This window comes from Chiloscyllium plagiosum, unplaced genomic scaffold (assembly GCF_037043375.1).
Source record: "Chiloscyllium plagiosum isolate Xiang-an unplaced genomic scaffold, Cpla_swu_hap1 HiC_scaffold_27, whole genome shotgun sequence".
NCBI lineage: Eukaryota > Metazoa > Chordata > Chondrichthyes > Orectolobiformes > Hemiscylliidae > Chiloscyllium > Chiloscyllium plagiosum.
In genome coordinates this window covers 2,811,275-2,833,812 of record NW_028270165.1, presented here as the reverse complement: position 1 = coordinate 2,833,812, position 22,538 = coordinate 2,811,275, and the positions used below count along the sequence as shown (strand labels likewise).

Sequence of the window (22,538 nt, the reverse complement as noted above, 5' to 3'; positions counted from 1 at the left end):
TGTGTTTTGCAACACTTAATCAAGGTCAGTTCAATAGAAGAAGCAGACAGGTTGATGCTCGAGTTGACAGCTCGGGCAAAACAGCTGAAATAATGCAGGCAGTAGCACAGCAATTAGGGTTCGAAAGTTAGCCAAAAATTTAAAAACAGGTTGGAAAGTTTCTTCAGCTTTCTTTAAAAAAGTTAACAAAATTAGTGTTGGTTCTATAGAAAATGAGTCTGGCGATTCAATAACGGAGTATAAAGAGATGGTAGATGAATTGAAAAGAGCTTGAATCTGTCTTCACTAGAGAGGATACAAGTAACACCCTGTAACTAGCTGTAAATCAGGAATTGAAAAGGAGGGAGGAACTGAAGAAAATTACAATTACCAGGGAAACTGACTAAACTGTTGGAACTGAGTTGACAAGTTCCGGGTATCTGAAGGATTTCATCCAAGACTCTTAAAGAAACACTAACCAGTGAAATAGTTAAAACATTGGTTTTAATTTTCCAAATGCCATTAGTTTCAGGGAAGGTTTCTTTAAATTGGTAAACTCTTTTTTTTCTTCGAGGAGGGAGACAGGGAATGGGAAACTGCAGACCATTTACCTTAACATATGTCATAGGGAAAATGTCGAAAGGTATGATTAAAGATGTTATGACAAGGCACTTGTATAAGTTCAAGGTAATCAGGCAGCGTGAATGTATTTTTGTCAATGGGAAATAATGTTGTAGTAATGTTTTGAAGAACTGCCTCTTCCCAATGCGACTGAGCTGATGAATCTCTAGTGCCGAATGGTATCCCTTCCCCCAGTCCCCACATTCCCACGACTTCTCCGCAGTTCTGGTGTCCTTTTGGCTCTCTGTTTCTGATGAACAAGTGAAACTGATCACACTCAGGAAACGTGAACAGTCACTCCCTCCTGCGAATAGTGTAATAGTTCTTCAGTCTGTGTAACTGGCTAAAGCTCCTTCCCACAGTCAGCTCACTGGGGGACACTCTGTCTGTCTGTCTCTCTCTCTCTCTCTCTCTCAAGGGGAAAAGATGTACAAAAGTTGAGCAGCGAGACAAAATGCAAAAGCAATAAAACAATTGTGGCTGTACCCTTTTTTTCCCTTTTGGCACTTGGACATTTAAATGTATTAATAACATCCACATCCCCAAAAAACGTATTATGCATGCTTGCCGGTGTCAGCAAAACACTGGGCATAGTCATCGCTATCCGGACAAAATGGCGCGCGACCTTCCCTTGATGGACCAATAGGACGCCCAGGAGGACCGGAAAGAGACTGGTCTTCCTGCCAATCAGAGCCATCCCTTTGACTGAATGCAGAAATTGGACCATGAGGTGCTGAAGCTGCTGTTCTTCCTCTCTCTCTCTGAATGAAGATTGAGCTTTAACCAGACTGCAAATTCTTTCCTCTGTCCAATATCTGTGAGTGCGGTACTCTCTTTTTGCACCCGCTTTTCCATTTCTTTTTCGTTCTGGGGTTCAATTGTTGACTTGCAACAACTGAAAGGAAAGGGAGTGAATCCGGGAGGGGACAGACTCTGGAAACGTTGGTCCAGGTCTGTGTCGTAATGGGCAAAATAGACAGGCAGCAGGCTGCAAGACCACAGCAAGCCAGGCAACATCAGGAGGTGGAGGAGTCGATATCTTGGTGTAACCTTTGTTCAGGACTGGAATTGGGTACAGGGAGTGATACAGAGAAAAGGGGTGCTTGGGACACGATGGTGAAGTGGGGATAGGTGAAGACAGGTGGAGGGTGCGACCTGATTGGTCAATGGGAGGAAGGAATCTGGTTGGTGGCAGAGAGGAGTGCAAAGGAGGGGTCGAGGCTGAGAAAGTAATCGGGGGATGGGAAGTGAAGTTATTTGAAATTGGGGAACTCTGTGTTGAGTCCTCTGGGCTGTAGGCTGCCCAGGTGGAAGATGGGGTGTTGTTCCTCCAAGTTGTGGTTTAGTTTGTTGTGGCAATGGAGGAGGCCAAAGATGTTCATGTCAGAAAGGGAGTGGGAAGGGGAATTAAAATGGGTGGTGACGGGGAGGTCTGGTCAGCCTCTGCGGACCCGGCTGCAATGCTCAGTGAACCATTCCCAAGTTTATGCTCTGTCTCCCCGATGTAGAGAATACCACAATTTGCAAACACCTGGTAAATGCAGTACCGTAATATGAAGTTATAGCCTTTGCTGTGAAAAAAACAGAAAGGAGGTGTATTGTTCAAACGTTAATCTATTGGGTTGTGGAGAAAAGGAGAACTGCAGATGCCGGAGATTCAAGTCAAAATGTGGCACTGGGAAAACACAGTAGGTCAGGCAGCGTCCAAGGAGCAGGGGAGTCGACGTTTCGGACCCGACCCCTTCATCGTGAATGCTGTATGGATGTACAAAGATGCCTCAGCGTCCTTCGACACCAGTCAATGCCAGTTGTCAGACAGGCGCAGCAAGCGATCAGCATGGCAAATGGTATTTTACCAAGAGGAATTCTGTTGTAAAGTGCAGATGCTTTCCTCCAGTTAGGTGGTCGTTGAATATATCCAAGGCTGCATTCATCTGATTTTTGAAGATCAAATAAGTGAACGCAAGAAAGTGATTTTACAGAGTTACAGTTACAGAGTCATACAGCACAGAAACAGACCCTTCAGCCCAACGAGTCCATGCTGACTATATTCACAAACGAAACTAGTCCCACCTGCCTGCGTTTGGCCCATGCCCCTCCGAACCTTTCCTATTCATGTATTTATTCAAATGTCTTTTCAATGTTGTTACTGTACCTGCACCCACCACTTCTTCTGGACATTCATTACACACACAAACCACTCTATGCAAAAAAATGTACCCTTCATGCCTTTTTTAAGTCTTTCTTCTCACCCCTTCAAATTTGCGGCCTAATCTTGAAACCCCCACCCTCTGGAAAGGATACACGGTGGTCACCTCATCTATGTCCCTCATGAATTTATAAACTTCCGTAAGGTCACCTCTTAGCCTCCTATGCTCCAGCGAAAATGTCCCAGCCCATCCACGTAGATGTTGGCTGATTCATATCCAGTTATGATCTGTTGAATGCTGGTGCAGGCTTGAAAGACCAAATAGGTTACTCCTGCTTCCAGTTCTCACAGTCTGTGTCCAGGACAGCAAGAGACCATAGGACATAGGAGCAGACATTAGGCCATTCAGCCCATCGAGTCTGCTCCGCCATTTAATAATGGCTGATAGGCTTCTCAACCCCATTCTCTCACTTTGTCCCCATAACCCTCTATCCCCTGGATATTCAAAGTCTCCATCTCAGTCCTAAATATCCACAATGACAGGCCTCCACAGCCTTCTGTGGCAGTGAATTCCATAGATTCACCACTCACCACCATTCTGCAAGGTCTTCCCTTTACTCTAAGGCTGTGCCCACTGGTTCTAGTCTCTCCAACCAATGGAAACATCTTCCCAATATCCACTCTATTCAGGCTGTTCAGGATTCAGTATTGTTTATGTTTCAATTAGAACCCCCCTCCCCCCAAGTGTGGGCCTGTTAACCAGCATGAACCAGACCCTGCAGGTTGTGGTACAGCAGTGATTAGGTTGAGCAAACTGAGAATGGAGGGAGAGTATGTGGGATGGAGATTTTCAAATTCTAGGGAACAAGAGAGGGAAAAAAAGACTTCACTATAAATTAGAATTGATTGGATGGGCTGAATGGCCAAGGAGTAGCAGATGAAAATGCATGGTTTGCATTTTGGTCAAGCAATGCAGGCAGGACTGACACATATAAGAGGGGTGTTGCAGAACAAAGGGACCTTGTAGTGCAAGTTCATAGTTTGTTGAAGGTGGAGTTGCTGTAGACAGGATAGTGAAGAAAGCATTTGGTATGCTTCCCTTTATTGGTCAGAGCATTGAGTATAGGAATTGGGAGGTCACGTTGCAGCTGTACAGGCCATGTTTGGAAGACTGCATTTGTTTCTGGTCTCCCTGTTATTGGAAAGATATTGTGTAACTTTGAAAGGGGTCAGAAAAGATTGACAAGGCTGTTGCCAGAGTTGAAGGGTTTAAACTACAGGGAAAGGCTGAATACACTGGGGATATTATCTCTGGAGCATCGGAGGCTGAGGGGTGACCATGTTGACATTCATAAGGGGCATGGCTAGGGTGAATACCCAAGGTCTTTACCCCAGGGTAGGGGAGTCCAAAACTAGAGGGACACATGTTTGAGGTGAGAGGGGAATTTTAAAATTCTTCTGGTTGAGTACATGAATAGAAAGGATTTAGAGGGATATGGACCACATGCAGGCAAATTGGACTAGATTAATTTAGGATACCTGTTTGGCACAGACAAGTTGGACCGAAGGGTCTGTTTCCGTGCTGTATGACTTTAATCGTCTTCTGTGAAAGCAGAAATCTGATGGTGAAGACTGGAGTTTCAGGATGTTTTGCCCTTACTGGGAGCAGAGATGTTTGACTAAAGTGTGTTGGTGTTAATGTCTTGATGTTCCATTTTGCTCCCACCTTCCTGGTGACGTTAACTATCTGGTTGTTCATCAAGAAGCTGCATTGCACCCTGAATTGATAAATTTTTTTTGCTGAGTGAGGCAATACTTCCTTCGAGTTACGCTGTACCAAGGATCCAGTTACAAAGGGACAGCTTGGTGGTGACAAACAGTAAAGAAGGTGAGGTGGGATGGGTGGAGAGTGTGTGTGCTTTGAACTGTTTAAAAAGCAGTTCATTTTTCTACGCTTTTTTGCTGGGGGGGTTCTGAAGCTGTAACAAAGCTGGTTCACAATAAAGGTTACCCGAACTTACTGCCGGGCTCAGATTCTTATTGAAAGCTCTGAGCTCCAAGAGTTTTTAGTTTTAAAACTGCTAATTTCTTTCAGCCTGCTGCACTAAGTTTCCAATGTCGCATATCAAATGGAGCAGTGAATGAGTAGCTCGTATCTTGAGAAATTGGGAATTTTTTCAGACGTGCAGAGTAAGTCATTTCATTGGCATTGTAAAGTGTAATAGCAGCACCGGGAGGTGTGGGCTGTGTTCACGAGATACGATATGGAGGGGCTGGTATTGGAGTGGGGTGGATAGAGTTAAATATCTCACAACACCAGGTTTCGTCCAACAGGTTTATTTGGAAGCACTCGCTTTTGGAGTGCTGCTCCTTCATCAGGTAGCTGTGGAGCAGGGTAATAAGACACAGATTTCTTAGCAAAAGATCACAGTGTCATGCAACTGATAGGATATATTGAACAATCCTAGATTGCTGTTACCTCTTTCATCTTTTAGAATGGGTTGCAGGTTTTGGTTCATTAATATAGATCTTTTAAATCACATTCTCGAGATGACTTAAGGTTTTATAAAAAAATAGGTGACATCTCAGTTCAGACAATGCTTTAAAGGTGTGAGGTTCGAGTCTATCAGTATCCCAATCTTGAGTCAGACTGGTCCTATTTCCAAAGTAGGAATTTATAAAATATTACATGGATTGACTGCCTGCAGTTTGCGTGCTCTTTGAGCAAAATTGAATGTATCTACAAGAATAATCCTGCCAATACAAATTCACCCCCTTACTCCATATTTCCCATGGACCATCCACCCTAATTTGCACATCCCTGGGCACTATAGGTAATTTAGCACAGCCAATCCACCCTAATTTGCACCCTAAACTCTAAATTACCTTCTCAAGAGTGTAATTTAAATGCAGAGCTTTTCTAAGAAAAATGTCAGTCTGACTCAACATTGGGACCCAGACAGAATTCACACCTGTTATTAGAAAAACTCTGCATTTAAATGACATTCTTGAGAAGGTAATTAAAAATAAATTCAGGGATTAAGAGCAGAAACCCATTCTAAAAGATGGAAGATTTAATTTAAAATTGTTTAATGTATCACATTTTCATGACACTGGACTCTTTTGCTACAAATTCCAGGATCACGATCTAATTCTCCACAACTACCTGATGAAGGAGCAGCGCTCCGAAAGCTAGTGCTTCCAAATAAACTTGTTGGATTCCAATCTGGTGTTGTGATTTTTAACTTTATCCATAGGAAACTAATGAGTTGTGGGACTGGTAACAGTTGTTGTTTTGTGATCCATTCCAAGTGAAAATTATCCTCTGCGCAGACACGGATGAACAGTCTGTTTTTGTGCATTGTGCGGGATCAGGCTAGCAGCTTTTAAATCCTAATGTTTAGCAGCAGAAGCAAACTGTAGATCAGCAATCGTATTCTGAGAGTGGTACTTCCAGCCCTGGTTAATCCCATTGGGTCAACAGAGAGAGGGGGAGAGGATGTCACATCTAAAGTTCATACAGAATAGTTGTTTCGGTTGTTCAGTCAGTTGAGTTGGTTCTGCACTCAGATGAGACTGGATATTGCTTTTTAATGGATCATAATTGAAACAACAATGGAACACCTTAAATTCAAGGAATTTTGATGGGCAAATCGAACCTTGAAGAGATAATGTTCTTCCATTAATAACGTTGGGTGACCCAAATTAGACATTTTTAGTGATAGCTCCACAATCATATTCCTGCTGGATTTTTTTATGGGCAAACAATTTCAGATGAGAGAAATTCTGTATCCTGGGAAGGCAGTGAAATAAAAAAACGGTTGTTTAAAGCATTTTAACTGTGGACCCACGAGCTCTTGTCCATTAAATCTCTTTATTTGCAGAAATAGCCTGTTAAAATGTCCATGTCCCTTTAAAATGCAGATTTCCCCATTTAGTATGACGCCATTCCGTTAGATGTCGGAATATCTGTTTAAATTGAGCCGTGAGCTTTCCCAATGTAGACAGGGCTCCTGGAAACGTGGCAGTGTCCCCCCTGCAGCTGCAGAGCGAGACAGGAGAGTTTGTTTTTGTGAATGAGCAGTTGTAGCGCGAGGTGGCTGTTGCTTGGTGACGGTGAGGCTCCCCGGCCCCGCCCATCCCCCCGTGCAGACGTCACGCGGGGGCGGAGGCGGTTGGGGGGAGAAGTCGCTCGAGCGGGGAAGCGGCGGGAGGGCGGCCGTTAGGAAAATGGCGCCGTGCGGCCCGGGGCAGACACCCGTCACTGGGCACCGCCGCCTTCCTGGCGCAGCTGCTGGGTCACGGCCACACCGGCCGGCTGTACAGCAGGCAGGAGCCGGTGAGCATTCTGGAGGCGGATGGGGTTAAGGGCCTGCTTGGGAACTCGTCGGCCGCCTGGGTGGTGGAGTTCTACTGGTCGTGGGGCGGCCCCTGTGTCAACTATGGGGCCACCTGGAAGGTACTGGGCCCGGGAGGTGAAAGGTGAGGCAGGTTGGGGGGGGGGGACGGAGGGGAAGGAATGTGGGGCCTGTCCTGTCATAGTGACATTTTACACTCACTTTCCATCTGCTTTTACTGGGGCTTGTGATTTTTACCCTCACTTTTTTAATCCTTGTGCTGTATATCCTCCCTTTTTAAAAATCCTTGTGCTGTTTGCTCTTTGCTATTACTTGTGCAATTCCCGCGGGTAGTGTGTAAATACTAGTGAAGGAGATTATGCACCAGCATGTATATGTTCCTCAGTCATTGAAGGGGTAGGATCCTGTTGAGAATGGTTAGTAAAGCATGTGGTGCACTGAGCCTTGTTAACAAGGACATACAGTAGTTTGTAATTTGTGAAAGTATGCTTCTCATAGAGTTGTACAGACCCTTTGGTCCAACCTGTCCATGCTGACCAGATATCCAAAATTAGTGTGGACAGTATAGTGCTGGATAAACACAGCAGCTCAGGCAGCATCCAAGGAGCAGGAGAATCGATGTTTCGGGCATAAGCCCTTCATCATAATGAAATGCTTATGCCCGAAACGTTGATTCTCCTGCTCCTCGGGTGCTGCCTGACCTGCTGTGCTTTTACAGCACTACACTCTCTCTCCTCTGATCTCCAGCATCTGCAGTCCTCACTTTCTCCTAGTTGATTTCAACATGACTGCGAAGTCTCTTCCATGGATGCCGACCTGGAAGAAGTTCTCCTCCTCTGTCTACAAAGATCTGACAGTCCCTCTCTCACTGTACCCCCCCCCCCCCCCAAGTCCTCTCCTCTGCCCAGAATTTCTTCAGCCATGTCCTCAAGCAATTTGACTACCACAGCCATATCTCCTTTCTCATTGCTTAGCTATGGAACCATCTGATCCCACGTGGACTCCGGACCACATTCAGACTAACCCAGTTTGGACCTGAACAGGATACCCAGTACCCACTACAAATCCAAAACCTTCACCAATGATTCTCTTTTTGGATCCTCCACTGCACACTATCAGCCATCTACTTTACCTGCAGTCAGTCCTGCCCAAGCTCAGAGCCTCACTTTTCCCAGAACTGCAACCCAGATTCTACATCCTCAGAAAAGATTCCTGTTGAAGGGCTTATGCCCAAAATGTCAATTCTCCTGCTCCTTGGATGCTGCCTGACCTGCTGTGCTTTTCCAACACTCTCAACTCTGATCTCCAGTATCTGCAGTCCTCACTTTCTCCGAGATATCCTAAATTAATCTAGTCCCATTTGCGAGCACTTGGCTCATATCCCTCTAAACTCTTCCTATTCATATACCCATCCAGATACCTTTTAAATGTTGTTATTGAACCAGCCTCCACAACTTCCTCCGGCAGCTCCTTCCATACACGTACCACACTCTGCATGGAAACGTTGCCCCTGAGGTACCTTTTATATCTTTCCGCTCTCAACCTAAACCTATACCCTCTAGTTCTGAACTTTACCGCTACACTGGGGAAAACACAGAGATTGAGCAGCCAGACAAAATGCCAAAACAATAAAATGTCAAGCCATGTGGGGGAAAAAAAAAATTGTGGCTCTATCCTTTTTTTTCTCCTCTTGGTATTTGGACACTTAATATCTGTCAGTAACACTAGTATCGCCACAGAGCATATTGCAGGGCGCGTGTTCAGTGGTGTCACCAAAATATTGGGCATGTTCCTTGCTGTCGGCAGAAAAGGCGCAAGATCTTCTTTTGATGGACCGATAAGGGGCACTGGAGAACCTGAAGGTGACTTGTCCTCTTGCCAATCAGAGCTCCCCTGCTGTCTGAAAGCAGAAGCTGGACCATGACCTTCTGAAGCTGAAGCTGCTGCTGCTCCACTCTCTCAGAATGAAGATTGAGCTTCAGTCCAGACTGCAACTTCCTTCCTCTGTCTAACATCTGTGAATACAACACTCTTTTCTCACCCCTTTTTCTATTTATTTTTCATTCTGGGGTTTAATTGTTGACTTGCAGCAACTGAAAGGAGAGGGAACAAATCCAGAGAGGGGGCAGACTCGGGAAATGTTGGTCCAGGTCTGTGTCTCAATTGGCAAAATAGACCGGCAGGAGGCTGGAAGAATGCAGCAAGCCAGGTAGCTTCAGGAAGTGGAGAAGTTGACGTTTCGGGTGTAACCCTTGTTCCAGACTGAGGATGGGTGTAGGGGAAGGTGCAGAACAAGGGTGTGCTGGGGACAGGGTGGTGAAGTGGAGAGAGGTAGAGGGTACAACCTGGTTGATGAGTGGGTGGAAGGAATCTGGTTGGTGGCAAGGAAGAGTGGAATGGGAGGGACTGGGAAGGGAGTCGGTGATGGAAAGGGAGGTTATTTGAAATTGGAAAACGCGGTGTTGAGGCCTCCGGGCTGTTGGCTGCCCAGGTGGAAGATGAGGTGTTCCTTTAATTTACGGTTTGGTTCGTTGTGGAAATGCAGGAGGCCTAAGGTGATTATGTCAGAAAGGGAAAGGGAATTAAAATGGGTGGTGACTGGGAGGTCCATTCGGACTCTACGGCTTCAGCTGTGGACCATTCCCCAAGTTTACGTTTGGTCTCACCGATGTAGAGAAGACCACATTTGGCAAACGCATGGCAAATACAGTACCGCAATTTGAAGTTATTGCCTTTGCTGTGAAAAAAAAACAGAAAGGAGGTGCATTGTTTAAATGGTGATATATTGGGATGTGGAGAAGGTGAGGTCTGCAGATACTGGAGATCAGAGTTGAAAAGTGTGGTGCTGGAAAAGCACAGCAGGTTAGGCAGCATCCGAGGAGTAGGACAGTCCACGTTTTGGGCATGAGCCCTTCATCAGGAATGATGTATGGATGTACAAAGGGGGCTCAGCGTCTAGCGATCGCCAGTTGTCAGACAGGTGCAGCAATCAATGAGCAAAGCAAGTGGTACATTAGCAAGAGGAACTGAGTTCAGAATTGGGGATGTCTTCCTGCAGTTAGGGGCTCATTGAATGTATTCAAGGCTAGGTTCACTTGATCTTTGAACAACAAAGAAGTGGATGTTTATGGGGGAAAGCAGAAAATGGTTTTAAGATCAGTACAGAACAGTTAGAGTCATATAACACAGAAACAGACCCTTCAGACCAACTACTCCATGCTGACTATGTACTGAAACTAAACTAGTCTCACCTAGATTGGCCCATATCCCTCAGAACCTTTCCTATTCATGTACTTATTCAAATGCCTTTTAAACATTGTAACTGTACCTGCATCCACCACTTCCTCTGGACATTCATTCCACACAAACCACTCTGTTTAAAAAAAAATCATGCCCCTCATGACTTTTTAAACCTTTGTCCTCTCTCCTTCAAAATTGCTCTCTAATCTTGAAACCCCCACCCAAGGGAAAGGACCCCTGCCTTTCATCTCATCTATCCCCTTCATGATTTTGTAAACCTCTATAAGGTCACTTCTCAATCTCCTGTGGTCCAGTGAAAACGAGTGTGGTGCTGGAAAAATACAGCAGGTCAGGCAACATCCGAGCAGCAGGAAAATCTACGTTTTGGGCATAAGCTCTGATGAAGGACATATGCCTGAACCGTCGATTTTCCTGCTTTTCAGATGCTGCCTGACCTGTGCTTTTCTAGCACCGCACTCTGGACTCTGATCTCCAGCATCTGCAGCCCTCACTTACTTCCAGTGAAAACATCTCCGCCTATCCACCGAAATGGAAGTAGATTCATATCCAGTTATGATCTGTTCAATGCTGGTCCAAGCTCGAAAGACCAAATGGCCTACTCCTGCTCCCAATTCTGACACTGTGTCCAGGACGTCAACAGACCACAAGACATAGGAGCAGAAATAATGCTATTCTGCCCATCAGCTCTGCTCCATCATTTTATCATGGCTGATGAGTTTCTCAAACCCATTCTTCCACTTTCTCCCTGTAACGCTCAATCCCCTTGATACTCAAGAACCGATCTGTCTCCGTCTTAAATTTTCTCAGTGACTTGTCCTCCACAGCCTTCTGTGGCAATGAATTCCATAGATTCACTGCTCTCTGGCTGATGAAGTTTCTCCTTGCCTCTATTCTGAAAGGTTTTCCCTTTACTCGAAGGCTGTGCCATCGAGTCCTAGTCTCTCCTACCAGTGGAAACACCTTCCCAATGTCCACTTTGGCCAGGCTGTTCAGTATTCTGTATGTTTCAATTAGATCCTCCGAGTGTGGACCTGTTCATCGGAATGATCCAGACCCTTCAGGATGAGGTTCAGCAAAGTAAAAATGGAGGGAGTGTGTGTGGGATGGAGATTTTCTGCTTCTCAGGAATAAGAGAGGAAAGAGAATTCATTACGAATTATAATTTATCGGATAGGCCAATGGGCCGAGGAATGGTAGATGGAGTTTAATTTAGAGAAATGTGAGGTGTTGCATTTTGGAAAGGCAAATTGGGACAGGACTTCTACACTTATACATTAAATGGTCAGGTCCTGGGGAGTGTTCCTGAACCAAGAGACAGGGAGTGTAGGTTCCTTTCCTTGAAAGTGGAGTCACAAGTAGGGATGGTAGTGAAGAAAGTGTTTGGTATGCTTTCCTTTATTGGTCAGTGGATTGAGTATAGGAGTTGGGAGGTTATGTTGAGGCAGTACAGGAGGTCTGGAATACTGTATACAGTTCTGGTCTCTCTACTATAGGAAAGATGTTGTGAAACTTTGAAAGGGTTTTGAAAAGAATTACAAGGCTGATGCCAGAGTTGGTGAGTTTGAGCTACAGGGAGATGCTGAGTAGGCCAGCAATGTTTTCCCTGGAGCATTCAAGGCTGAGGTGACCTTAGAGGTTTCTAAGGGGCATGGATAGGGTGAATAGGGTTTGTTCCCAGGGTAGGGGAGTCCAGAACAGGAGGGGCATAGGTTTAAGGTGGGTGAGGAAAGGGACCTGAGAGGCATTTTTTTCATGCAGAGGGTGGTGTATGTATGGAACAATCTAACAGAGGAAGTGGAGGAGGCTGGTACAATTACAACATTTTAAAAGGCATCTGGCTGAGTACATGAATAGAAAGGGTTTAGAGGGATGTGGCCCAAATGCTAGCAAATGAGACGAGATTAATTAGGATATCTGGTCGGTACGGACGGGTTGGACGGAAGGATCTGTTTCCTTGCTATATGATTCTAATCGTCTTCGGTGAAAGCAGAAATGTGGTTATGAAGAATGGACTTTTTTGCCCTTAGTGGGAGCAGAAGAAGTTACAGTAAAATCTTTCAATTGTGAGACTGCAACTGAGTACATCCGGGATTTTGGTGGGAGATGGGAATTCATTGCACTGTGGAATGCAGCCCTACCCTATCCACACATTTCTGCTGGTGGATGAGACCAGGTCTCAAGATTAGGGGGAGTAGATTTAGGACAGACATTAGGAGGAACCACTATTCCCAGAGAGTCATGAATCTATGGAATTCTTTGCCTGTGGAAGCAGTAGAGGCAGCTTCATATAGTATATTGAAGACACGGTTGGATGGGTTTTGCATGGTCAGGGACTTAAGGGTAGTTGGTACAATGCAGGGAGGAGGAGCTGAGACGATGGATAAATCAGCCATGATCTTAATAAATGGCGGAGTGGACTGGGTGAGCCAAATGGCCTACTCTTGCTTCTATTACTATGAAACTATAACCCTGCATTTCCCATGGTTCACCATGGCATGTTGGAACCAGCGGCCAATGAGTTGAGCATCCCTGAATACTTCTAAGTGCCCGTCATGTTCCTCCTCATCTGAACAGATCCTGTGTATGCGTAGGGCTTGTCCATAAGGGGATGGCTGTTTTGAGTGGAAGCTGGAGAAGTGTAGCATCGTGAGGTTATGTGTGGGTTTGAGGTTGTGTGTGGTGCTGAGTTGCTGCCCATCCTTGATGGAGATGCAGGTGTCCAAGAATGAGACAGATAGTAGAGAATAGTCCAAAATGAGTTTGGTGGGATGGAACATGTTGATATCACTGTATAGCTTTTTCTGTGACTCCTCTCCATGTGTCCAGAAGAAGAAAGTGTCGTCAATGTACCTGGTGTATAGTGTTGGTTGGAGGTCCTGCGTAGAGAAGTCGTCTTGTTCGAACCTCTGCATAAAAATGTTGGCATATTGGGGTGCAAATTTGGTTCCATGGTCTGGATGAAGAACTGGTTGTCAAAGGTGAAGATGTTGTGATCGAGGATAAAGTGGATGAGTTGTAGGACGGTGGTCAGAGATTGGCATTTGTTGGTATGGAGTAATAAGGCTGTTGCCGTGATGCTGACATTAAGAGTACTGGTCCATGGGTGCTGAGTTTCTGTAAGAAATCTGTAGTGTCGTGACAAAAGCTAGGGGTTCCCTGAATGATGGGTTTCAATGCCTTCGACATTGTGTGAGAACCTCTCCAGCTGAGTCCTATTGCCAGGGATGTGCAAGTTAGGATGGATTAGCCATGGGAAATACGGAGTAAGGGGGTAGGTATGGGTGGGATGCAATATAAAGGGCTTGAATGGAATAGATGGGCCGAATGACCTGCTTCCACGTTGTCAGGATTCTATGACGCCCCCAACGAAGGAAAATTTTTATCTGCATCTATCCTGTCAAGCCCCTTTCAGAATTCTACTGGTTTGAATAAGATCATTTCTGGTTCATAGAGGTTTACAGCATGGTCCAACCCCTTCATACCGACCAGGATTCCCAAATTAAACTAGTTCCATTTGCCTGTATTTGGCCCATATCCCTCTAAACCTTTCTCTTCATGTACCAATCTAAATGTCGTTTAAATGTTGTAGCTGTACCTGCATCTACCACATCCTCAGCAAGTTCATTCCACATGCAAACAACACTCTGTCAAAGCGTTGCCCTTCAGGTTCCTTTTAAATCTCCCTCCTGTCACGTTAAAACAATATGCCCCACCGTTTTGAGTATCCCGATGCTAAGGAACAGCCCTTTGCAAAAATCCTGACCTCCACTCCTCAGATTTTATAAATCTCAATGAGGTCACCCCTCAACCTCCTGTGCTCCACCCTCTCCTTATAACTCAAACCCTCCAGTCCTGGTAACGTTCTGGTAAATCTTTACCAAACCCTCTCTAATAGAGTTCTTCCTATTACAGGGTCACCAGAACTGTACTCAGTACTCTAAAATGGCCTCACCAACATTCTGTACAATCTCTACATGATGTCTCAACTCAGAAACTCAACAGCGTGAACAATGAAGGCATTTGTGCTAAATGCCTTCTTAACCACCCTATCTACCAGTGATGCAACTTTCAAAGAACTATGTACCTGAACTCCTACTCCCCCATGTCTCTCTGTTTTACAACAGGGCCCTACCATTAACTGTACAAGTCCTGCCCACCCTTGTTTTAGCAAGAGATAACATTACAGCTGTGCTGAGGGAGGATATTACCGGAAATACATCTAGGGAAGTTATTTGGGTGGAACTGAGAAATAAGAAAGGGATGATAACGTTATTGGGATTGTATTATAGACCCCCTAATAGTCAGAGGGAAATTGAGAAACAAACTTGTAAGCAGATCTTAGTTATCTGTAAGAAAAATAGGGTGGTAATGATAGGGGATTTTAACTTTCCAAACATAGACTGGGATTGCCATAGTGTTAAGTTTTTAGATGGAGAGGAATTTGTCAAGTGTGTACAAGACAATTTTCTGATTCTGTATGCGGATGTACCTACTAGAGAAGGTGCAAACCTTGACTTACTCTTGGGAAATAAGGCAGGGCAGGTGACTGGGGTGTCAGTGGGGGAGCACTTTGGAGCCAGCGACCATAATTCTATTAGATTTAAAATAATGATGGAAAAGAATTGACCAGATTGTAAATTGGAGAAAAGTCAATTGTAACGGCATTAGGCAAGAACTTTTCAAAACTGACTGGGGACAGATGTTCGCAGGTAAAGGGACGGCTGGAAAATGGGAAGCCTTCAGAAATGAGATAATGAGAATCCAGAGAGAGGATATTCCTGTTAGGGTGAAAGGAAAGGCTGGTAGGTATAAGGAATGCTGGATGACGAAAGAAATTGAGGGTTTGGTTAAGAAAAAGGAAGCATATGTTATGTATAGTGAATCCTTAGAGAATAAAGGAAGTAAAAAAGAGGGAAATCAGGAGGGCAAAAAGTGGACATGAGATATAGACAAAAGGGTAACTAGGGAGAGAATAGGGCCCCGCAAAGATCAGCATGGCGGTCTTTGTGTGGAGCGGCAGAAAATGGGGGAGATACTAAGTTAGTATTTTGCATCAGTATTTACTGTGGAAAAGGATATGGAAGATATAGATTGTAGGGAAATAGATGGTGACATCTTGCAAAATGTCCATATTACAGAGGAGAAAATGCTGCATGTCTTGAAACCACCTAAAAGTGGATAAATTCCCAGGACCTGATCAGGTGTACCCTAGAACTCTGTGGGAAGCTAGAGAAGTGATTGCTGGGCCTCTTGCTGAAATATTTGTACCGTTGATCGTCAACAGGTGAGGTGCCAGAAGACTGGAGATTGGCTAACGTGTTGCCACTGTTTAAGAAGGGTGGTAAGGACAAGCCAGGGAACTATAGACCAGTGAGCCTGACATCAATGGTGGGCAAGTTGTTGGAGGGAATCCTGAGGGACAGGATGTACATGTATTTGGAAAGGCAATGACTGATTAGGGATAGTCAGATTGAGTTTTTTGAGGAAGTAACAAAGAGGATTGATGAGGGCATAGTGATAGATGTGATGTATATGGACTTCAGTAAGGCGTTCGACAAGGTTGCCCATGGGAGACTGATTAGCAAGGTTAGATCTCACGGAATACAGGGAGAACTAGCCATTTGGATACAGAACTGGCTCCAAAGGTAGAAGACGGAGGGTGGTGGTGGAGGATTGTTTTTCAGACTGGAGGCCTGTGACCAGTGGAGTGTCACAAGGATCAGTGCTGGGTCCTCCTACTTTTTGTCATTTACATAAATGATTTTGGATGTAAGCATAAGAGGAACAGTTAGTAAGTTTGCAGATGACACCAAAATTGGAAGTGTAGTGGACAGAGAAGAGGGTTACCTCAGATTACAACAGAATCTTGACCAAATGGGCCAATGGACTGAGAAGTGGCAGATGGAGTTTAATTAAAATAAATGTGAGGTGCTGCATTTTGGGAAAACAAATTTTAGCAGGATTATACACTTCATGGTAAGGATCAACTAGGCAAAAGTGAGGACTGCAGATGCTGGAAACCAGAGTTTCGATCAGAGTGGTGCTGGAAAAGCACAGTAAGTCAGGCTGCATCCGAGGAACAGGAAAATCGATGTTTCAGACAAAAGCCCTTCGTCAGGAATAAAGCTGTATTCCTGATGAAGGGCTTTTGCCTGAAACGTTGATTTTCCTGTTCCTTGGATGCTACCTGACCTGCTGTGCTTTTCCAGCGCCACTCTGATCGAAACACTTAATAGTAAGGTCCTAGGGAGCGTTGCTGAACAAAGAGACCTCGGAGTGCAGGTTCATAGCTCCTTGAAAGTGGAGTCGCAGGTAGATAGGATAGTGAAGAGGGCATTTGGTATGCTTTCTTTTATTGGTCAGAGTATTGAGTACAGGAGTTGGGAGGTCCTGTTGCGGCTGTACAGGACATTGGTAGGGCATTGTTGGAATATTGCGTGCAATTCTGGTCTCCTTCCTATCGGGAAGATGTTGTGAAACTTGAAAGGGTTCAGAAAAGATTTACAAGCATGTTGCCAAAGTTGGAGGATTTGAGGCTGAACAGGCTGGGGCTGTTTTCCCTGGAGAGTTGGAGGTTGAGAGGTGACCTTATAGAGGTTTACAAAGTTGAGGGGCATGGATAGGGTAAATAGACTAAGTCTTTTCCCTGGGGTCGGGGAGTCCAAAACTAGAGGGCATAGGTTTAGGGTGAGAGGGGAAAGATATAAAAGAGACCTAAGGGCAACTTTTTCACGCAGAGAATGGTACGTGTATGGAATGAGCTGCCAGAGGATGTGATGGAGGCTGGTATAATTGCGGCATTTGGATGGGTATATGAATAGGAAGGGTTTGTTGGGATATGGGCCAGGTGCTGGCAAGTGGGACTAGATTGGGTTAGGATATCTGGTCGGCATGGACAAGTTGGACCGAAGGGTCTGTTTCCACGCTGTACATCTCTGTGACTCTGTGTTCTGGGATTTACATATTACTGAACTGAAACCTGCAACCCGTTCTAAAAGAGGAAAGACTGAATAGCAACCTAGGGTTGTTCAATATATCCTATCAGTTGCATGACACTCTGATCTTTTGCTATAAAATCTCTGTCTTATGATCGTGCACTACAGCTCCCCGATGAAGGAGCAGCGCTCCAAAAGCTAGTGCTTCCAAATAAACCTGTTGGACTGTAACCTGGTGTTGTGATTTTTAACTTTACCCACCCCAGTCCAATACCGGCACCTCCACAACATTTCTAGTGAACACAGCCCACACCTCCTGGTGTTGCCAGGAAACATTACAATGCTGATGAAGCGAAGCACTCTGCACTCCTGAAAAACTTACAATTTCAAACAAAACTAGGTACTCATTCACTACTCCTGCTGATACATGACATTGGAAATTCAGTGCAGGAGGCTGAAAGAAAGGATCAGCTTTAAAACAAAACTCCTTGGAATTCAAAGCTTTCAATGAGAGTCTGAGCCCGGCGATAAGTTCAGGTAACCTTTACTGCAACCCAACTTTGTTACAGCTTCAGATCTCCTCAACAAAAAGGCACAGAAAAGATAGCTGTTTTTTAAACAGCTCAAGGTCAAAGCTCACACACTCCCCACTCCACTTTCTTTACTATTGGTCGCCACCGAGTTGTCCCTTTGTAATTGCATCCTTGGTACAACCGTAACCCGGAGGAGGTATTGCCTCACCCAGCAATTTTATCCCATACACTGCATCCGAGTCAGTTTCTCCCCACTCATTTGCCCGGATGGGGCAGTCTTGAGTCAACCATATTGCTGTGGGTCGGCAGGGCACAGGCATGGGTAAAGCCCTTTCTGTACTCTGGGCAGCTGAAGGCCTCTCCCTAGTGTGGACCCACTGGTGCCTCAACAGAACAAATAACTTGCTGAAGGCCTTCCTGCACTCTGTGCAGAGGAACAGCCTTTCCCGCAGTTGCCACACTTCCATGGTTTCTCCATGGGGCAGGATTCCTCAGGTTTCTCTATGGCCAAAGCTTCAGCCGCATACAAGTGAGTGAGTGTATAGCAACTTCATGCCGTGAATTCCTCTTTCCGGGCTGTTTCAGGTTCCACACTCCAAGGTCATATTGCAGCTGTATAGGACATTGGTTAGGTCACTGTTGGAATATTGCATGCAGTTCTGGTCTCCTTCCTATCGGGAAGATGTTGTGAAACTTGAAAGGATCCAGAGAAGATTTACAAGGATGTTGCCAGAGCTGGAGGATTTGAGCTTTAGGGAAAGGCTGAACAGGCTGGGGCTGTTTTCCCTGGAGCATCGGAGGTTGAGGGGTGACCTTAAAGAAGTTTACAAAATCATGAGGGGCATGGATAGAATTAATAGACAAAATCTTTTCCCTGGGGTCAGGGAGTCTAAAACTAGAGGGCATAGGTTTAGGGTGAGAGGGGAAAGATATAAAAGAGACCTAAGGGGCAACCTTTTCACGCAGAGGGTGGTACGTGTATGGAATGAACTGCCAGAGGAAGTGGTGGAGGCTGATATAATTGTAACATTTGAAAAGGCATTTGGATGAATAGGAGGGGTTTGGAGGGATATGGGCTGGGTGCTGGTAGGTGGGACTCGATTGTGTTGGGATATCTGGACGGGTTGGACCAAAGGGTCTGTTTCCATGCTGTACATCTCTATGACTCTTATGATAATTGGTAAACAAGTTAAGTCATAAAGGTTAGGTCATCTTTATCTTGAGATACAAAGGACTTGCAGCTTGCAGAGTGTGGTTAGTACTTTCTCATTGGTCTACTTCTGCATTCTAGTGGTTTTAGTAGTTAGTTGTTTATACAGCTACAGACACAAGCAGCAGCTCATCACGTAGCAAAGCAGAAGCTATCTTGAGCAGCTCCTTCAGCCATTTTATCCTACCGTCCAGAGGCCCCATATCCTCTCTCACTCCCTCCATTCTCACTTTGTTGAACCTAATCCCTGCTGTACCTCCTCCTGAAGTGTCTGGTTCTTGCTGATTAACAGGTGTCACAAAGCTAGTACCTTTTTTTCCTAAAAGATGTTCCTTGGCTCAAGGAGACTGTCTTTGACTTTTTTCCCAGAGGGGTAATAAACTGGGTCAATCTCCGATCAGTCTGGTTTGGTACTGAGATGAAAAGGATTTTAAGAGGCCTTTTGTTTATATGTAAACTGATGAGATTTCAGGCCAACATGGTCATATTTTAGAAGTGACCTGTATTAAAAAGAAAAGGGGGCGTAGTCAGCTTTCAAACTGGTTGGAAATTCAACAGGGAGCTGTGTGGAAACTTTCTCTCTCTTTTCTGCCTCTCAACTTCAATCTGTAGGCATGTGTTCTATTTATACTGGTTTTCAAATTGAGTTTGCTTATTCGGACTGTTGTATATATTCGAACAGCATAATTAAGTCTAGTTGGATAGGCTGAGTTCTGTAGGGGTTCTTTATACTGATCTTTGTGTTTAATTGTGTAATTTTGTGAATAATTATTGTCTGTTTTAAAATCTAGTAATCAACCAAGCTAACTTACTCCAGGTAATTTTTACTGTACACTTACTGAAACAAATTGCAAAGTTATGGTGTGGGGCTGCCTGCTGAAGAATGTTTTGCATGGTCTGGTTTAGTTCATAACACAGGCCCCCACACAGGGGAGATCTAATTGAAACATACCGAACACAGAACGGCCAGGGCAGAGTGAACGTTGGGAAGATGTTTCCACTGACAGAAGAGACTAGAGACCGAGGCCCCAGCCTTCGAGTAAAGGGAAGACCTTTTAGAACAGAGATAAGGAGGAACCTTTCAACCAGAGAGTGGCGAATCTATTGAATTCATTGCCACAGAAGGCTGAGCAGGCCAGGTCACTGAGGATATTTAAGACTGAGATAGATAGGCTGTCGAGTATCAAGGGGATCGAGAGTTACAGGGAGAAAGCGGGAGAATGGGATTGAGAAACCTCTCAGCCACGATTGAATGGTATGAAGATACCTGATGGGCTGAATAGCCTAATTTTGTGCTCCAATGTTTTATGGTCTTTTGCTGTCCTTAGACTCATGAGGGTGAGAATTGGGAGCAGGAGTAGGCCATTTGGTCTTTCGGGCCTGCACCAGCATTGAACAGATCATAACTGGATATGAATATACCTACATCGGGGTGGATATGCTGGGACATTTTTCACTGCAGCACAAGAGGTTGAGAGGTGACCTTAGTTTATAAAGTCAAGAAGGGATATTGATGTGCATGGCAGATGCTGTTTCCTTCGGGTGGGGGTTTCAAGATTAGGGAGTACATTTTTAAGGTGAGAGGAGAAAGATTAAAAAAAAAAGACATGAAGAGCACCTTTTTCTTTTGGTTTACATGTGGAATCACTCTCTTTCAATGTTCTGAGGAAATGGTGGATGCAGGAACTGTCAACATTTAAGACATTTGGATAAGTACATTAATAGGAAAGGTTTGCAGGGATATAGGTCAAACTAGATGGGACTAGTTTAGTTTGTGAATATAGTCAGCATGGACTAGTTGGACTGAAGGGTCTGTTTCTGTTCTGTATTACTTTGGAACTATTCTGTACTGGTCTTAAAACTTTTTTTTAACTTTCCCCCATCACCATCCACTTTGTTCAAAAATCAGATGAATTCAGCCTTGAATATATTCAATGACCCTTCACAACTGCAGGAAGACATCCCCACTTCTGAACTCAACTCCTCTTGCTAATATACCACTTGCCTTGCTGATTGCTTGTTTCACCTGTCTGACAATTGGCATTGACGAGTGTAGAAGGACGCTGAGCTGAAAATGTGTTGCTGGAAAAGCACAGCAGGTCAGGCAGCATCCAAAGAGCAGGAGAATCGCCGTTTCGGGCATGAGCCCTTCTTCAGGAATGAGGAGAGTGTGCCAAGATAAAAGGTAGGGAGGAGGGACTTGGGGGAGGGGCATTGGAAATGCGATAGGTGGAAGGAGGTTAAGGTAAGGGTGATAGACTGGAGTGGGGGCGGAGAGGTCAGGAAGAAGATTGCAGGTTCGGAAGGTGGTGCTGAGTTCGAGGGTTGGGACTGAGACAAGGTGGGGGGAGGGGAAATGAGGAAACTGGAGAAATCTGAATTGATCCCTTTAGGTTGGAGGGTTCCTAGACAGAAGATGAGGCACTCTTCCTCCAGCTGTCGTGTTGCTATTGTCTGGCGATGGAGGAGTCCAAGGACCTGCATGTCCTTGGTGGAGTGGGAGGGGGAGTTAAAGTGTTGAGGCACAGGGTGGTTGGGTTGGTTGGTCCGGGCGTCCCAGAGGTGTTCTCTGAAACGTTTCGCAAGGAGGCGGCCTGTAGAAGGCCTTTTGTACATCACACATCATTCCTGATGAAGGGCTCATGTCTGAAATGTTGACTCTCCTGGTCCTCGGATACTGTCTGACCTGCTGTGCTTTTCCAGCGCCACACTTTGACTCTTAATCTCTAGCATCTGCAGTCCTCACTTCCTTCACATCCCAATGTGTCACTTTTAACAATGCAACTCCTTTCTGCTTTTTATTCCACAGTAAAGGCTATATTATCACATTTGTGGTAATGCAATTGCCATGTGTTTGCCGACTGAGAACGACCTGGACCAACGTTTCCGTAGTCCGTCCCCTCCCTGGATTCACTCCCTTTCCTTTCACTTGCTGTAAGTCAACAATTGAAGCCCAGAATGCAAAACAAGAAACGGAAAAGAGAGTGCTGTACTCACAGATGTTGGACAGAGGAATGAAGTTGCAGTCTGGGGTGAAGCTCAACCATCATTCAGGGAGAGATTAGCAGCTTTCAAAGCTCATTGTCCAACTTCCGCATTCAGAGAATGGGGAGCTCTGAATGGCAGGAGGTCCAGTCTCTTTCCGATTCTCCAGGGCTCTCTATTGGTCCATCAAAAGAAGGTGGCAAACCGTTTGTGCAGAAATCTAGGAGTATGCGCAGATTTTTGCTGACACCGAAGAGCATAAGCGGTCCGTTGCTGACTCTGTGACTCTTGTTCTACATAGTTGGAACCTATATCACAAGACTAGGAATTCACCCATTACAGCCTGTACTCAACTGTGGCCTAACTGCGCATATTTCAATGCAGGTTCAGAAAGGTGCCTGCAGCTTTTTAATAAAATTGAAGATGCTTTAATGATGTTTCTGAATATATCATTTTAGCGATTCTTCATTTTAAAGATCAGCCATCACCCCCATCTCTCATATAGAC

The 22,538-nt window shown here is 45.0% G+C and overlaps 1 long non-coding RNA gene across 1 annotated transcript; it reads left to right on the top strand.

Annotated features, from left to right (window-relative positions):
• The first annotated feature begins 7,098 nt into the window (after positions 1–7,098).
• LOC148142858 (uncharacterized) lies at positions 7,099–22,463 on the top strand. Its single transcript, XR_015751043.1, has 2 exons — positions 7,099–7,231; positions 21,856–22,463. It is a non-coding gene; the product is annotated as an uncharacterized LOC148142858 (long non-coding RNA).
• Positions 22,464–22,538: the final 75 nt, after the last annotated feature.